Genomic DNA, 19,406 nt, shown 5'->3' with positions numbered 1-19,406 from the left:
AATGTGTCCCAGCAACAGGAAGATTCTGATGTTATATTGGAACGTTATTTTTTTGCTACTGTGCATGGTAAAGGACCATGTGATGAGGTTGTAGGGGCTAAAGAGGTCTGTAACACTTTTCACGTGACCTCTTGAAAATCATATTTTGACATCACAACAGTTGTTTCAGAGCTGATTCCCACTATACATTGGCTTCCCCTTATGATGAAGACAATACCAAGCTGAAACTGTTTCACGAATACCAGGATGATCCCACGTCTCTATCAGCTTCAGTGTGTAACACTTGTTGACAAAAATGGCTATAACAAAGATAATGACCTACTCTACTTCGTCAGTGAACAGAGAAGAGTCAGTGACTGCTAAAGTGAATAAAATGCTGCTAGCAGATTTACATGTATTTGTTGCCTGAATGCATAACAATCATTGGTGGTTGGCCTTATAATCTTGTGAAGAAAAAAATGCTTGTTGTATCCACACAGACCATCTCCAACATTTGTGTTTGCTGCCAGAGCAGGCATTTGTATTATCAAAAGATGTGACACTCTCACTAGCCAGTGACACCAATGGGAATGTTGTACTGTCCACACAAATTAAGTTGACAGTCAGTGCAGTGGCTGATAGGTGTAACCATAAGTGGAGAATACCTTTTCAGTATCTTCTATCAGCCACTGCATGGTGGAAACCAAACATACATATACTCATAAGTCCTGGCAGAGCTTATTACAAAATATTATAGTATCCTGTTAATTTATTCTGAGCCCTTGTCAAAACATTTGATTGTACAGCACAAAAAATTCTATTCGTTAAACCAATGGAAGGGTCCGATTCCACCCATCTGCTTTGACTCGTGACATAACTGTGGTGTGTTGTGTCACATAACTGAGGCACAGTGTGTTCTAAATGGTCTGTGTTTGCAAACGGTGTGTTAGAGTAAGCGTTTGTGCACTCCAGTGTGGGATGTTCATGTTTCTAAATTGTTTGAATGTGGTGACAGTGTGCATTGGACTTAGTACTGTGTGTTACTCAATAATTTGGGAGTTTTTTGCTGCCTTGGCAGTGTGTTATTTTAGTATTGTTAGTTACTAGCAAGTGATTTATTTTTGATTTTGTAACTGTCAGTTCGAGTTGTTAATGGTCTGAAAACCATATTTTAGGATTTCTGTTGGTGCTATGTATGATGTAACAACGAAATTTATTAGTCATTGCTTGGTTGCTGCTATTGGCAACAATATGGCGTATACAATCAAAGTTCTCCAGTTATATGGCCAGTTGGTGGATTGTATTAAGTATCAGCAGTGCATGGAAATTATGGATCTGAGCCATGTCTCTGTTACTCAAACTAGGGATGAGTGTATGCAGCATTGTTTGGAGTGGGTTTCAGTATTTGTTATTTCGCGTTTTGGGGTTTATGAGGAGGGAGTGGGGGGGGGGAGTGGAGGGAGGAGGAGGAGGTGCCTGGTATCGGTGTGTTCTTTGAGCTATAAAGGTAAAATGAAATATTCGATTTTCTGTTAGTTTTAGAATGACACTATTCTTATTGTTCTATATTAAGCTTGTCCCTGCCAAAAGCCCTTTACTTTCTGCCCGTCAATTTCGTATTATTGCTGAAGTGAAATACTTAGGCCGGTTTATGCCTTTGTTCCTCCGTGGGGTTAGTGTATTGATTGTTGCCATATCGTATACGCTGGGAATATGGGTGTCCGCCATCTTGATGACGTCACGGTTTAAAGCAGACAGGCCGAGCTGTGCACTTCTTCCGTAGTGCAGTATTAATGGCACCATTCTACTGCATGGATAATCTTATCCAAATAAAAGAAAATGATGGGTGTCACACTTTGGGAAATTTACATTACAGCAAGTCAAACCACAATTACGTTTACGAAACTCTACTGAAACAATAAAGACAACGGAAAATAAATGTTAAGCTTCACCTACACAACAGTATCCGAACACAAGAAAATAACAGCCTGGTTGCTGGAGGTAATCGCCTATGACCTGCTTCAGGAATCATCCTAGTACTAAGTTTAAGTGATCTGGGGTAATAATCCGAAACAAAAGTTGCGGATACACTTTCCAAATACGACTGCAGACCTGAACAACATTTTTCGACGTCGATGAAGAAACGTGCAAATTAGGAAATGCAGTTAGTTAAGAAGGTGTTGGATGACGATATTCATTGGCAATCCTTCGGTAAAACGATACGGCTTAACAATATGTTTTAAGCATCTCGCCATAAACCATCGACACATTTTCTTCTATTCATATTATATTATCTCCTAGCGAAAAAACGATTATCTCATAGTTAATTTTCAAACATCCAGAAGTGGTTCCTCTACAATAGTTCTACAGCACTGGAAAGACTTTATTACAATCTGGCAAACAGGAAAATTACGTAAAGAACTTACTTTTGTAAAGCAATTCAATAAGATGAAATAGTTTATAACTGCAGCATAATTTTCACTGCCGCGTACACATAATTTAAGCACGGCACTTCTTCACAGCTTCGTACCGCATGTCGGGTTAGTGTATTGATTGTTGCCATATCGCATGCGCAGGGAATATGGGTGTCCGCCATCTTGATGACGTCACGGGTTAAAGCAGACAGGACGAAATGCGCACTTCCGCACTGCAGCATTCTACTGCATGGATAATCTTATCCTCATAAAAGAAAATGATGGGCGTCACACTTTGGGAAATTTATATTATAGCATGTCAAACCACAATTACGTTCACGAAACTCTACTGAAAAAATAAAGACAACGGAAAATAAATGTTAAGTTTCACCTACACAACAGTATCCGAACACAAGAAAATAACAGCCTGGTTGCTGGAGATAATCGCCTATGACCTGCTTCAGGAATTATACTAGTACTACGTTTAAGTGATCTGGGGTAACAATCCGAAACAAAAGTTGCGGATACACCTTCCAAATACGACTGCAGACCTAAACAACATTTTTCGACGTCGATGTAGAAACGTGCAAATTAGGAAATGCAGTTAGTTAAGGTGTTGGATGACGATATTAATTGGTAATCCTTCGGTAAAACGATACGACTTAACAACATACGTTTGCGTGTTCACAAGCAAGTAACCAAGCATCTCGCCATAAACCATCGACACATTTTCGTCTATTCAGATTATATTATCTCCTAGCGAAAAAACGACTATCTCATAGTTAATTTTCAAACATCCACAAGTGGTTCCTCTACAATAGTTCTACAGCTCAGGAAAGACTTTATTACAATCTGCCAAACAGGAAAATTACGTAAGGAACTTACTTTTGTAAAGCAATTCAATGAGATGAAATAGTTTACAACAACAGCAAAATTTTCACTGTCGCATACACATAATTTAAGCACGGCACTTCTTCGCAGCTTCGTACCGCACGTCAATAAAATATATCGATAGTCGATATACGTTCCGAAGTGATGGAACTTTCGACGGATTTTCGATCTAAACATCAGTGAGAGGTTGACGGTAACAAATTGTTTGTGGCAAGCGCGATTTTTTTTTACTGAATTGAAGTGTAATCTAAACTTTTGGAGAACATATTTTGTCATTAATGCTTAATTTTTTTTCAGTTACTCCTTTTGTGTCCATGCCACAATTCACTTCTTAAAGTGCTCGAAATTGTTATTGGACTAAGTTAATAAATTGCATCAGTGAGACTAATTAAGTAATTAATATTGGTCGCTTGGGAAAGAAGTGGAACAATATAAACAGATGTAACCTGAGATGGCTAAAGTTAGTCCCATCTAATACCACAGCAGAATATTTTTAAAAAAACTAGTAAAACCTTATGAAAGCCATTTTTGGGAGGCGCAGTACCTAATAGCAGTTCCTTTATTACTGGATCATACACAAACGATTTTGCGATGATTTAATCGTATCCTCAGATGCATACATCTATGAAAAAGGTAACTGATTTAGAACGTATAATAATCGTAAAAAAAATTTAAAACATTTCTATCGTGTATCTAAGTTGTGGATGCCCAAACCGTAAAATCAAACTGAAGTACCTCTAATTAAAATATTCAGTATGCCAATATTATGGTGTGAAAATCAGGATAAGAAAATAAAAATTTAAATCTTCAATTAGCTTAATTGTGCAGTTACAGTATTCTGATCTTGAAATTGAGGTCAATGAAATGAATCAAATTCTCAAAGCCACACAAAATTCCAAATCTGACTCAAATCTTAGTTAGTAGTATATTGACGAGAGCTCTGGACCAAAAAGCATTTTGGAGTAAAAATTCCACGTTGCAATTGCAGTATATACCAATCTAATTCTATACAAATACAAACAAAACAAAATGAACAACTAAACTGAGCTATTTAAAAAAAACTTAAGGAAATTTTAATTTAATTAAAGGATAAATACAAATATTTAAAAACTTATTTAAATTCAATAACATGAATAGGTCTATCTTTATTTGCTTTTTACCACAATAAATAAATTCTAATCCTATAATATTATCTAATTTATCAACACAATTTGAAAAGATTTTAATATTACGATCTGGAAGAGTAATAATAAACTTATCTTCTAAAAGTAATAAAACTTTTTCTCCAAATGTAGTTTGTAAAATTTCAGCCTTTGAAACAAGATTTATATTTGTTTAAGTGCTGATAATTTAGCTATAATTGTTAAGTTCGGTTGATACTTATTCAATGCTACCATTTGAGTTCTTTTCTATTTATATAGACAAAATTAATAAATCAAAATTCCAAATGTTTTTGTTTCAGGAATGTTTTAATTTTTGAAAAACTTAAGTTGTCTGTTTTTATCTTCTCTAGTTTTCTAAAATATTCCAAAAGGAAATGAAAACAAGTAGTTAAAATTTCTTTAATTTTTCTAGTATTATGTAATTAGAAATTTTCATTTTACTGTACATACTAACAAATGCAATTGTATCATTTGGGATATTTCCCCTAAAGGATGCAAATAATTTCATTGTTGTTTTTGAGTAATTAAAACATTCATTCTTCTAGACATAAATTTGAAATAAACAGGTTGGAAAACAACAAAAATAAAGTAAGGCATATGAAATACTGCAGAATTATAATAATTAGTAATATCTGGTTCAAAATTTCTTTTTCTCTGTAAACCAGCAAATTCGATTGTTTGTAGTTTGAAAAAAGAACTGGAATTTTAGGATTTTGAAGTCTTTCTTGTTCTAATTCAGGTGAATATTCAGAAACAAGAATTTCCACACTTTTTATAACAATTTTACCTTCTTTTGGAAGTGTAGAATCATCATTTTCAGTAGTTCAACGAAGAATAGACTCTTCTTGATCTTTTATCGAACTCCAAGTTAAATCACCTCCAAAAATAATTTCTTTATAATCTTTAAAATATCCACCAAACAATTCTAAAAGATAAATTAGTTCATTCTGTTTAGTTTTAGTTAGTAATAAGAGTTGAATAAGAAATAAAATGATGTTCAATTCTAGTTAAAATATTATTTCCTTTTTTAATTTTAATAATACCAAACAAATTTAAAACATAATTATCAATTAGTTTAATATTTGATTAACTATCTTATAAAGTTGTGTACTATTAGGGCGAATCCAACCATCACCAATCTTAAAATATTAATTTCTGTTTCCATGTTAGGAAGATTTAAATTATTTTTTTCTTTTCTCAATAATGATAAATGAGTGAAGCTGACAACTTTCGACCCATGATGGAATGGTGTTGTGTTGTGTTGTGTTGCACCACTATGGTGCAATGTTTTTGAGTTGGTCATGTTTGTAGATGACGTGTTGTTGTATCTTACAGTGCCTTCTGCTGGTGTGTGCTACGTGTGGCGTTTAGCATGTGCTATGGGGTTCACCTGAGTTTTGGTTATCACTGTGGTAACATCGGCTTATTTGAGTCTAGGTAGTCAGTGCAGTAATGTGGATTTGGAAGTGTTTGGTTTGTTTTCAGTGAGTTATTACGTGTTTTTCTCCCTCTCCCTCTCCCTCTCCCTCTCCCTCTCCCTCTCCCTCTCCCCCTCCCTCCCTCTCTCGCACTCTCTCTTTGTGTGTGTGTGTGTGTGTGTGTGTGTGTGTGTGTGTGTGTGTGACATTTTTGTTAGGTTTGATTGGTTTTGTGTTTGTCATGCAGTATGAAATTTAATATCTTTTTTGTCAGTGTTGTATATGACTGATAAGTTTACCAGCTTTTCATAACATGGCACCTCGGGTGGCAATGTGTTGTTGATAATAAAGTTTCTGCAACCTCTGAGGATTGATAGCAGAATATCTTAGGTGCCATGCCTGTGGGCAGTGCATGACGTTGACAAGAGGTCTGGCACCTTAGACCAGAGAGCTATTCAGATGGCATTGTCAGCGTGACATTATCTGGCATTCAGTATGCCATGTTACATCTAGGTTGACCATAAGAGGGATTGTTTTGGTTACATATAACTTTTTTATAGGTGCATGAGACAGGGGGGAGTGTTAGAACCGTTTTAGATTGGTTTTCTTTTTGTTGAGATTTTTTTCAAAGTATGTGAAGTGTAGGGGGAAGTTGGGTGTGCCAGGGGTCATTGTTAAAATTGATGGGTCGCAGTTCAGTAAGAGAAAGCATGGAAGGGGTGGTTCTCAGGTTGCTTTGTGGGTGTGGGAGGGAGTTGTTATTTCGGGAGGTGGGTATGCTGTTTGTGTTTTTAGGGTTTTGTGGAGTCATAGTAGCAGGGAACTTGCGAGGTTCACTAAGAGGGGTAGAATTGTTACTTCAGACACATTTTCATTGCATAGGGGTTTGAGGAAGAGGAGCTACGAACACTTAGTAGTTGACCATAGTATTCAATTTAAAGATAATGACATTGGAGGCTTCCATTAATACATAGAGGGGGTTTCGGGTGCAATTAAATATGTTTTAGGGAGTGAAAAGTGGTGCTCTTCCAACCTGCAATGAGAATGTATGGGCTGAGTGTGTTGAGTTGAGGGGCTTTTTGTGTGTATTTGCAGGGAGTGGAGGTAGGTTGTGGGTATTGTTTGAGGGGTTGATAGGGCAAGTTGTAGTTTGGGGGAGGGGTTGTTTAGAGGTTATTTAGGAAAGGATCAATTTATTTGCTTTTTTTAAAGAATGATTGATTTTTATTTTCGTTTGTTCTTTTATTTTGTTGGTTTTGTTTCTGGGGAGGGGTATCAGCTGGTTTTGTGTTCGTTTATAGGTGGGAGGCTGTGTATGTTTCTGGAGAATTTGTGTGTATGTGTTTTCATAAATGTGATGTTTTGTCTGCTTTATAATTGTGGTATTTCAATTATCATTTAATTGATCTCGTGAACATGGAGCTTTTTGGGTTTTTGAAGTCTTCAGGGTTTTGGTTTTGGTGGTGTTTTGTGAGCTATGTAAGTGTGTAGTTTGTGATTGTGGTTTTTTTATTGGAAATTTCCGTTTCGGCTTTTAGGAGTTGAACCATGGACCTTGCCATTGATGGGTAGGCTTGTGTGCCTCAGCAAAACAGATGGTCGTACCGTAGGTGCAACCACAGCGGAAGGGTATCTGTTGAGAGGCCAGACAAATGTGTGGTTCCTGAAGAGGGGCAGCAGCCTTTACAGTAGTTGCATGGGCAACAGTCTGGATGACTGACTGATCTGGCCTTGCAACACCAAAACGGCCCTGCTGTGCTGGTACTGCAAACGATTGAAAGCAAGGGGAAACTACAGCTGTAATTTTTCCCGAGGGCATGCAGCTTTACTGTATGGTTAAATTATGATGGCGTCCTCTTGGGTAAACTATTCCGGAGGTAAAATAACCCCCATTCGGATCTCCGGGCGGGAACTACTCAGGAGGACGTCGTTATCAGGAGAAAGAAAACTGGCGTTCTACGGATCGGAGCGTGGAATGTCAGATTCCTTAATCAGGCAGGTAGGTTAGAAAATTTAAAAAGGGAAATGGATAGGTTGAAGTTAGATATAGTGGGAATTAGAGAAGTTCAGTGGCAGGAGGAACAAGACTTTTGGTCAGGTGAATACAGGGTTATAAATACAAAATTCAAACAGGGGTAATGCAGGAGTAGGTTTAATAATGAATAAAAAAATAGGAGTGCAGGTAAGCTACTACAGACAGCATAGTGAATGCATTATTGTGGCCAAGATAGACACGAAGCCCATGCCTACTACAGTAGTACAAGTTTATATGCCAACTAGCTCTGCAGATGATGAAGAAATTGATGAAATGTATGATGAGATAAAATAAATTATTAAGGTAGTGAAGGGAGATGAAAATTTAGTTGTCATGGGTGACTGGAATGCGAGAGTAGGAAAAGGGAGAGAAGGAAACATAGTGGGTGAATATGGATTGGGGGAGAGAAATGAAAGAGGAAGCCGTCTGGTAGAATTTTGCACAGAGCTTAACTTAATCATAGCTAACACTTGGTTCAAGAATCATAAAAGAAGGTTGTATGCATGGAAGAATCCTGGAGATACTAGAAGGTATCAGATAAATTATATAATGGTAAGACAGTGATTTAGGAACCAGGTTTTAAATTGTAAGACATTTCCAGGGGCAGATGTGCTCTGACCACAATCTATTGGTTATGAACTGTAGATTAAAACTGAAGAAACTGCAAACAGGTGGGAATTTAAGGAGATGGGACCTGGATAAACTGAAAGAACCAGAGGTTGTACAGAGTTTCAGGGAGAGCATAAAGGAACAATTAACAGGAATGGGGGAAGGAAATACAGTAGAAGAAGAATGGGTAGCTCTGAGGGATGAAGTAGTGAAGGCAGAAGGGGATCAAGTAGGTAAAAAGACGAGGGCTGGTAGAAATCCTTGGGTAACAGAAGAAATATTGAATTTAATTGATGAAAGGAGAAAATATAAAAACGCAGTAAATGAAGCAGGCAAAAGGGAATACAAACGTCTCAAAAATGAGATCGACAGGAAGGGCAAAATGGCTAAGCAGGAACGGCTAGAGGAAAAATGTAAGGATGTAGAGGCTTATCTCACTAGGGATAAGATAGATACTGTATACAGGAAAATTAAAGAGACCTCTGGAGCAAAGAGAGCCACTTGTATGAATATCAAGAGCTCAGATGGAAACCCAGTTCTAAGCAAAGAAGGGAAAGCAGAAAGGTGGAAGGAGTATATAGAGGGTCTATACAAGGGCGATGTACTTGAGGACAATATTATGGAAATGGAAGAGGATGTAGATGAAGATGAAATGGGAGATACGATACTCCGTGAAGAGTTTGAAAGAGCACTGAAAGACTTGAGTCAAAACTAGGCCCCGGGGGAGACAACATTCCATTGGAACTACTGACGGCCTTGGGAGAGCCAGTCCTGACAAAACTGTACCATCTGGTGAGCAAGATGTATGAGACAGGCGAAATACCCTCAGAATTCAAGAAGAATATAATAATTCCAATCCCAAAGAAAGCAGGTGTTCACAGATGTGAAAATTACGGAACTATCAGTTTAATAAGTCATGGCTGCAAAATACTAGCATGAATTCTTTACAGACGAATGGAAAAACTGGTAGAAGCCAACCTCGGGGAAGATCAGTTTGGATTCCATAGAAATATTGGAACACGTGAGGCAATACTGACCTTATGACTTATCTTAGAAGAAAGATTAAGGAAAGGCAAACCTACATTTCTAGCATTTGTAGACTTAGAGAAAGCTATGTTGACTGGAATACTCTCTTTCAAATTCTAAAGGCTGCAGGGTTAAAATACAGGGAGCGAAAGGCTATTTACAATTTGTACAGAAAGCAGATGGCAGTTATAAGAGTCGAGGGGTATGAAAGGGAAGCAATGGTTGCAAAGGGAGTGAGACAGGGTTGTAGCCTCTCCCCGATGTTATTCAATCTGTATATTGAGCAAACAATAAAGGAAACAAAAGAAAAATTCGGAGTAGGTATTAAAGTCCATGGAGAAGAAATAAAAACGTTGAGGTTCGCCAAGGACATTGTAATTCTGTCAGAGACACCAAAGGACTTGGAAGAGCAGTTGAACGGAATGGACAGTGTCTTGAAAGGAGGATATAAGATGAACAACAACAAAAGCAAAATGAGGATAATGGAATGTAGTCGAATTAAGTCTGGTGATGCTGAGGGAATTAGATTAGGAAATGAGACACTTAAAGTAGTAAAGGAGTTTTGCTATTTGGGGAGCAAAATAACTGATGATGATCGAAGTAGAGAGGATATAAAATGTAGAATAGCAATGGCAAGGAAAGCATTTCTGAAGAAGAGAAATTTGTTGACATTGAATATAGATGTAAGTGTCAGGAAGTCATTTCTGAAAGTATTTGTATGGAGTGTAGCCATGTATGGAAGTGAAACATGGACAATAAATAGTTTGGACAAGAAGAGGATAGAAGCTTTCGAAATGTGGTGCTACAGAAGAATGCTGAAGATTATATGGGTAGATCACATAACTAATGAGGAGGTATTGAATAGAATTGGGGAGAAGAGGAGTTTGTGGCACAACTTGACAAGAAGAAGGGACCTGTTGGTAGGACATGTTCTGAGGCATCAAGGGATCACAAATTTAGCATTGGAGGGCAGGGTGGAGGGTAAAAATCATAGAGGGAGACCAAGAGATGAATACACTAAGCAGATTCAGAAGGATGTAGGTTGCAGTAAGTACTAGGAGATGAAGAAGCTTGCACAGGATAGAGTAGCATGGAGAGTTGCATTAAACCAGTCTCAGGGCTGAAGACAACAACAACAACAACAGGCATTGTTTTATTGGTATCGAGGGCTTCATTTGAACTATATACAGTATGTTAAGGGAAATGTCCTATTCCACTTTTCATGGTTGGGGTTATTGCTTTTTTGGTATTGTGGGCTTCGTTTGAGCTGTACAGGTCGACTGAACCATAGGATTCAGGTTTAATTTGAGTCTGTAGGGCTACATTGTAAGTTGACCCCACCTTTTTTTCTTCTCAGTGCAGCGGGGTTCAGGATGTTGCTCAAATTATCAAAAATTCACATTTCTTCCATTTGCCATTGTGAAACAGATAGCTGACGTATTACTGACACGGAATAAATTACAGCTTGGTTGCAAGAACTCGTCCATGTCCTGCTTCGGAAATGATTCTAGCACTATGCGAAAGTGATTTGGGCAAATAATCCAGAATAAACGTTCAGACACATCTGCCGAATAGGGATGAAGGCCAAAACCAACTATACAACACTGTATCACACCAAGGAAACTTGGAATTAAGGAAATTCAGTTAGTCAGTAAGTACCTGTGGGATAACAATATTTACGGTTAAACATTAGATGAAAAAACAGAATACGAAGCTGTGTCTTCACAAGAAAGCAATGAGGCATCGCCACAAATCGTCCTACTATTTTTTTGTATTCAGAGTCTCCTAGCAGAACAACAACTATTTCCAAACTTAATAATTTTCATACAGCTACAAGTGTTCCTCTAGACTTTATCACTATCTGTCATTCATGAATCTTTCAATCAGAAAAAGCACGAAAGGAGCTCACTTTTGTGAATAACTTTTGTGTAATAGCTTTCACTGTCACATGTACACAACATTAACACGCCACCTTTTTTATATAATTTCATGCATTCATATCGCACTGCGATACAAAATATTGGTAGGCAATACTTCTTTCGAACTGGAAGGACCTACGATGGATTATCGATCTAAAATCATGGTACACACGCAACGATATGTGTGCACATATCATACATGTATGGGCACAAAACATCAGTGCAGAGAGATTGTAGCAAGTACGCAGATATTAAATGTGGTGTAATCGGAGTTGAAGGTTCGATCATAATTGCGCAAGTCACATCTATGCATGAGGAAACGTTACCGACAGTCCCGGTCATGGAACAAGTCCTGTCAATTCACCTCCATCCACACCTGTCCCATATGCTAACCAGAACAGTCGAGGGTAAAGACTTTGGTCCAGGCCGTGCAGTGCACATCGTATGGTGTTTGGCCATTATCACTATGTGGGGCACCTGTTTTTATTAAGTTAGTTTTATTGCGAGAACATTTATTTATTGTGCGCTTTTTGTAGTGATTTGTTGACTGAGGTTTTGCTTGTGTGCCATTTTTAACAGCGTGAGCGTTTGTTCGTCGCATTTTTGAGTGTGTTGCAGAGAAAGAATTGGCTTTTTCCTCGCCTTTTTACAGTCCACTTATTTTACTGCGGTTGCTTGTACTAGGAGTGTTAAAGGTATTTAAAATGAGTGCATTTAAGTGTGAATTTTGTGTAAACGAATATAATTCCCTGAAGACTCTGAGACGGCGTATTTACAAAGCGCACCCACAGCATCTGAACGATTTCGTACCTCATGTTAGAAATAATGAACCTCCATGTTCCTACCAGTGCCACAAGGGCGACAAGAGTTTTACTCGCAAAAGATGTTTAAAACGCCACAAACAAAACATTTATGGCGTAACGCAGCAGGAGTAGAAGTTGTAGTGTGTGATGGGTACATTTGAAGCCGAGTTTTGGATTGATCATTTCCAATCCGCTCAGAAAATAGAATGAAATCTGGAGTTCTCTAACGAAGGTGAATTTTTAAAGTGGAAAGAGGAAATGGAATGCATTACACAATCCAGATTCCTCAAACACTATTGACTGCAGCTTGCATCCTGTGGCAATATGTCCAACACTTCACATTTTTTTTCATAGTAGATTTTGGAATAATGACCAAATTCGGATGTATTTGGATCACTACACAGCTTCTGGAGTGCTTTTTGCAGCGATTCTTCGAACATAGCAACTTCTTCCACCTGCATTAATATTTTAACAAGCTTGTATACCTCATGTCTGGTTCCCTTGTGCAGAATTTTACTCTTGGTGTTGTTCCTCCATGCTCTATCCACGTGCCAAGTAAGGAAAAGTCTCAGTTTAGGAGCTCCTACTATTCTGTTCCAAGCAATACTGTACGACTCCGACAGATCTGACATTAATACCTTGGGGAAAAACTGTCCAACCTGTGACTTTATATAGTTGAAAAATACAGGCAACACATCACTGTCATTTCTGTCAGAAATGAGGAAAGTGCATGGAAATCCTTGCCTCTTATCATCCAGTACTGTTATCATCGTAAATTCAAAATCATAGTCATTTAGACTGAGAGTCCCATCAACACAAATATAATTATTTCCGTATTTTTGCCAATAATTCACCATGTGCATTATTAATTGTTACTAGCATGAAATCTTCCCTTGTTAATTCCAGGTGCAGGTAACTTGAAAAATTTGCTTATTAATTCCAGATACAGATTACTATGGCTTATAAAAGCAGTACATATGAATTACTGCTTTGCTTAACTTTGTGTCCTTAAGCAACAATGGTGATTGCATCATTCGTGTGAGACTGACTATGAAGCCAAATTATAAGAAGCTACAACATTATGCAAGCCCTACAGCATTGTGAGATGTAATATCTCCAAATTTGAATCCTGCATTGTTGATCAAAATTTGTCAAGGACAATGGAAAACAGGAGTCCTACATAAAAGTGTGCAGAAATGTTCTCTGGTTCTTGTGGTGTCAGATTTAGATACTTAAGTCTAAATGGTGTCCAACATGAGTCGACCAAAAATTAACAAGGCGCTTTCCTTCCTTATAGAGGACTTTCATCTCTGCAGGACATTTTCCACTGATTTTGTTTCTTCCAAAATATTTGGTGTTTTGTCCCTTCACCTTTGGAGATAAATTGACCTGAACAAAGCCAAACATACTTAAAAGTTGAGCAATCGTCAATAAATTTAGCAGCATGGTGTTTGACGAATTTGGGTTATGAAGTGCATTCCCTTTCCTCTTTCAACTTACAATCAAACCAAAAATTTTTAGAAACAGCTTAAAATATACACATCATAGAGTTCAATGTTTTCTGTCGCACTGTTTTACAAGTAAAATTCTTGTCGAATACAGAGCACCGGTAAGGAATATGAAGATCCATTATTTGTAACATGAGTTATCTTTTCGTTCAGCTGCTGTGGGTCAACTTTGGTCCCAGAATCTTGCGATAATTGTGCTAGTTTCCACAAACTTCACACTTAAAAGCACACATTTTAAATACTTTTAACTACACAAAGCTGCTCAATGTCATATACAAGCTACTCAAGAGACTCCTGTATAACAGACTCAGCCCAATAATACTGGAATCAAATCTTAGATGAACAATCAAGATTTCGACCTAATAGAAGCTGTACTAATGAAGTACTTTGCCTGACGTCACATAGAGCCAGGCTACCGGAAAAAGTAAAACACATCAGCTGCATTCATAGACCTGTGCGCAGCCTATGAAACTGTCTGGAGACAAGGCCTGCTGTACAAACTCATACAACTAATCCCATGCATAAATATCATCAGACTCGTCGATAACAAGCTTTGTGGGAGGGTTCTTCAAGTGATTACTGTAGAACAAATGACCTCTACCAAAATTCTCAAGAATAGACTACCACAAGGCTCAGTCCTTGCTCCATTGTTCTTCAATATTTATACTTCTGTCATCCCAAACACACAATATAGGAAGTTTGATTATGCAGACGATTGGGCTATAGCTGTGCAGCATGAATCATTCGAGGCTACTGAAGACACCTTGTGCTCTGACTTGAAGCTGCTGAGTGGCTATTTCCGCAAACGGAGACTGCAGCCGAATCTAAGACTGAAATATCATGCTTCCACCTTTGCAACCACTGAGCAAGAAGAGAGCTTAATGTCATCTTTGAAGGGAAATGCCGGCCGCCGTGGTCTAGCGGTTCTGGCGCTGCAGTCCGGAACCGCGGGACTGCTACGGTCGCAGGTTCGAATCCTGCCTCGGGCATGGGTGTGTGTGCTGTCCTTAGGTTAGTTAGGTTTAAGTAGTTCTAAGTTCTAGGGGACTTATGACCTAAGATGTTGAGTCCCATAGTACTCAGAGCCATTTTTTTGAAGGGAAATGCCTTAGCCATAACAACTACCCCAAACACCTAGGAGTCACATTGGACAGGACACTCTCTTACAAGGAGCACCTGACGAAGACTGCAGATAAAACGAGGACAAGAAACATCATCGTTTATAAACTATGTGATACCGCTTGGGACTCCACAGCAAGCACACTTCGCACATCAGCAGTTGGGCTTGTCTACTCGGTGGCAGAATACTGTGTTCCTGTGTGGATTAACAGCCCACATACAAGTAGGATTGATGTGGTACTAGTTGACACCATGCACATCATCAGTGGCACAATAAAATCTATGCCCACTGTATGGCTGCCAACACTGAGCCACATACCACCCCCTGGAATGCGGGGAAAAAACGATATTCTCAGTGAGTTCAATAAGATAATTAATAACCCATATATGCCCATACACAGCGACATAGCTGACTTGGAGAGCAGAAGACTTAAATCAAGAAGACCAGCATTACTATCAGCTAAAGAGATGACAAACTCCAAGTTTGATGTCGAAAATTTGTGGAAACAACACTGGCAAGAACACTAACCACCAAAATTCCAAAGTCTCATGACAGCAGAGAAACCACCTGGCTTCAACCAGTCACGCAAAGTGTGGACAACTCTAAACCACATATGTACAGGCCACGGAAGATGTGCTGACGCCCTCTACAAATGGGGAATGATACCAACACCAACTTGCGACTGCAGTGCTGAAAAACAAACAGTCCAGAACATAGTGGAAGAATACCCAGTTCGAGCCTACTAGTGAACATTCAACGATTTCCTCACTGCAACAGAGGAAGGAACTGATTATATTAAATGTCTTGATGTTGATCTGTAATTATTCTATGTACAAAATGTATAAGCATTGTGATGTATGCCATACGATAAAAGTGCTAAGAACTACAGGGTAGTGATTCTTCTGGAAAATCTGGAATTCTCATGGAATTAAATTTTTCCTGGAAAATATCAGGGAATTGCAGGAATTTTATAAAATCCCAGGAAATTCTGCATTTTAGTTTATCATTGAAATTGAATTTTATAAATTGCAAATTTTAAAATACTTAATATTCCTAAGTGTGTTAACTATATGAATATTATTCTATACAAATTATCGATGTTTAAAAACTGTGGTTAAATTACTGCTTATGGTTGCTATATAGTGCAACTGAAATAAAAGAAAAGCCATTATTGTGGTATTCTGCCCACCCCTCTCTCCGTCCCCTCTTACCATTACTTTATCAGCATGCCTGGAATTTTTTTTCCGAGTTTGTGTAGCCACACTGAAAGTAGCTTAGCGCTATTAAATTATTAACATTGCTGTCTTGCGTTATTTTCTTTGGTCTGAAGAGCTGATACTGTTAAATTGCAGTACATTTGCAGCAGTTGCGCTGTGCCTCAATGTAGTTTGAAATGTAACCTGGTGGAATAATGTTCTCCTTCAGATCTATTGAGGCTGTTGTAACAATCCAGAAGAAATCATCTATGTATTATGTATTTGTTCTCTGCAGAAGTCTACATCTATGAGGTTCTCCTCACAGTACATGTATGTATATGGAACTAAAACTATGAATATACTCTGATCCCTGTGAGAGATTAGACCTTGCAGTCTATGTATTTCAGTGTATCTGAATCAATGTTAATGCAGTAACTCATTTCTTATATTTTGATCAATGGTATTTGCATGTTCTATTCCCAATTTATTATATTTCTGGTGTCCAGTTTTTTGATTTGATTTGTGTAATGTCCGTGCGATCTCATGTCCCTATCCTAATCTATTATATTTTGACATCTAAAGCAGAGTGTAATTTAATCTACACAGTACATAGTTTTTTAATTTTTTGCATTTGCCTGATACTTTTTTGTTTTGTGTGACCTTTACTAAGCAAACACTGATTTTCAGTTTTAGATAATTGTATTGGCAGGTATTGTAAATTTGTTTCAACCAGACTATTAATTGTGTTTCACCAATTAAAATACTTGGCTCCCTTAAAGAGTAATCCCACGAAACTTTCTTATTTGTTTCAAAGCTTTTGAGAAATTTAAATTTTGGATGCACTAGGAAAAACGATTTTGTTTTTGTGAAATTTTCAGAGTTTAATATTTCATTTTAGTAAGCACTTTAATTCCTCTATCACATTCAGGAATGAAATCATTCCCAACTATTAAACTTTGTCATTAATAAATTGTTGAGTGTATCGCCCTAAAAAAGCCAGCTGATTGACTATTTTGAACTACAGACGTCTGATAGTAGGTCACACACAACTTATTCCTGCATTTGTTTTACTCAGAAGTTTTTAGTAGTTATAAGAATATTACTGAGTCAATAAAGGTATGTTCTTACAGAATTTGTATCTTGTTGATACTTTGCCCATTTTACATAATAAATAATTACCAATTAGAAATATGAAGTGGTACCATTGAAAACTCATCATCTATGAAGATTGATAAGTACTTATTAATGAAACTGTCATCCTAGCAATGTTATGTTGTGTTGCTTCTCTGTTAAAGTGCATAATGTATGGTCTCGGCTCTCACCCATCACAAAATCTGGCTCTCTTATAATGTACTGCCTATATCCTTCACAGTACCTGTGGTTGCCTGAGTTGTGAACTAGTCTTGACAACTTCCAGAGCTATCTCATTATGTCTTTACAGGACATAGTTCTTAATGTGTAGTTCTGAACAGCTAAGATGATTTCATCACAAGGATTCTTTCTGTTTAGTCAAACATGCACCACAGTGTGAAAATACTTTCAAAATTGAAATCAAAGAATGGAAAATTCAGGATGGAATAACAATGATAGTAAGAAAAGGGTAGATTGATAACATATAGATGAGGTGTTGAGTCACTGGAAGGTACAACAAAAATACTGCTATACATGTGAGCTTGTGGCCAAAAGACCATCTTCTCTCATAGAAAATACACACACATATTCCTGCCACCACAACTCTCTCACAAATGAGCAGTGTGTCTGGCCACGAACAAGACTTTTTGGCCAAAATCTCACATGTGTAGCAGTCTTTTTGTTGTGCTTGTCTGTGACTCAATATCTCTTCCATGCAGTGAGTTGTAATCTAGCATTTTCAAAATTAAAATATTAGATCCCAAGCAGCAAACCACTCGTAAAATTTAAAGTCTCATTGAGATTTGTGAAAACTTGTAGAATAATTTCCATCTCCATTTGTCATCAGCTGATATTTTCACATGAGACTTGGGAACTCATAGCATTTACAGTGAACTTGATATTCAATTAGGCCTATTATCAAACTGTCAGATTGTTTTCCTGTGAGTATTGATTCTGCATAAAATTCCATTCACAATCTGCAGAGTTTTTATAGCCACCTAGTGTCACGTTCTGCATCTGGTTACCGGATATCCTTACAGCATGCTGTTACGAAATACTCTTTATGCATGCTACAATAATCATAAACACACACAGTGTAGCAAACAGTTTTCTCAAGGTACATTGTGTTTTGTATTTTTATGGCTGTAGTGTGTTCTCTGGGTGGCCTACTACTTTTACTGCAGCCATGATACATTTATTCTAGCTTTTATTGACCAAGGGCAAAACACATTATAGTATGTGTTGCAGCCTAGGTTTTGTCTCATTTCTTGAGTTTATGGGCAATTCTAAAGTATATAAACAAGAGTTTTATTTGAAAATATCATGAAAAGGACAAATTGCAAGTCACGATCAAGATGACACACTGAACTGCAGACAGACATGATGAAAAAACTGTCCACATACAAAAAAAATCACTCCCATACAGACTGGCCACCTTGGGATGCCATATCTGCAGTGGTTGCAGCTCCCTTGCCTCGAATACTAAAAGTTTCATAAAAGGCCTTCACAGACAGACACTACCATTGTGGAAGATCCATGTGCAAGACCTGCCCAATCCACTCTCTCTGCACTTTCTATTCCAGTCCTGTCACAGGCTTGTCCTAACACACCAAAGAGGTCAGGCCTCCTTTGAAAACAGCTGTTATATGCAACAGCTCGCTTCAGTCGCTGTTCAGCTTTTTATATTGTTGTGACTACCAACCAGCTGTCCACGAAGATAAGTGGCCACTATGAAACTGGCCAAGAACAAAGTGGACCACCTTGTAGCACAACATGCAGCAGAAGTAAAATACTTGATTTCAATAGCTGATTCACAACCCAGGCCATGTGGTTCCCCTTCAACATCAGCATTTCTAAGCTGCACAAATGGGAGACATCCTTATAACATATTGTCTGCTCCGAAATCATCCCATCCACAACCTACACTAACCTACTGACCCCACACACTCCATCCTACTGTTTCCAGCCTCCTCTGTCCTGTCACCTCACAATTCGCCTTCTCTCACCCTCATAATGTGCTGTTCTGTGCCATTGCGTCCATTGTACTTTTTTGCTTCTCTGCTTACGTCCTTTCTGCTCCCCATTTTCCCCATCTTCTCCCTCTCCCACAGCCTCCCAACGCTGCATCTGTCAAATTTATCTTGTCACCTGTAGTCACAGTGTGCTCCGTCAGGCAGGGCCAATTCCTGTTCCC

General features: G+C 38.0%; 1 protein-coding gene across 4 annotated transcripts in view; it reads right to left on the bottom strand.

Moving 5' to 3' along the window:
- Nucleotides 1–3,398, bottom strand: part of LOC126170355 (uncharacterized) — a 116,035-nt gene extending 112,637 nt beyond the window's left edge. Inside the window, exon 1 of one of the 4 annotated variants that reach the window (XM_049920715.1) lies at nucleotides 3,279–3,398. The gene's annotated coding sequence lies outside the window, so the exon portion shown is untranslated. Of the gene's footprint in view, nucleotides 1–2,405; nucleotides 2,521–3,278 lie in introns of those variants that run through there. The other 3 variants (XM_049920719.1, XM_049920720.1, XM_049920717.1) reach the window with 3 other exon arrangements.
- Nucleotides 3,399–19,406: the final 16,008 nt, after the last annotated feature.

Source organism: Schistocerca cancellata, chromosome 1 (genome assembly GCF_023864275.1).
Source record: "Schistocerca cancellata isolate TAMUIC-IGC-003103 chromosome 1, iqSchCanc2.1, whole genome shotgun sequence".
Taxonomy (NCBI): Eukaryota; Metazoa; Arthropoda; class Insecta; order Orthoptera; family Acrididae; genus Schistocerca; species Schistocerca cancellata.
This window is presented reverse-complemented; position numbering and strand designations above follow the sequence as displayed.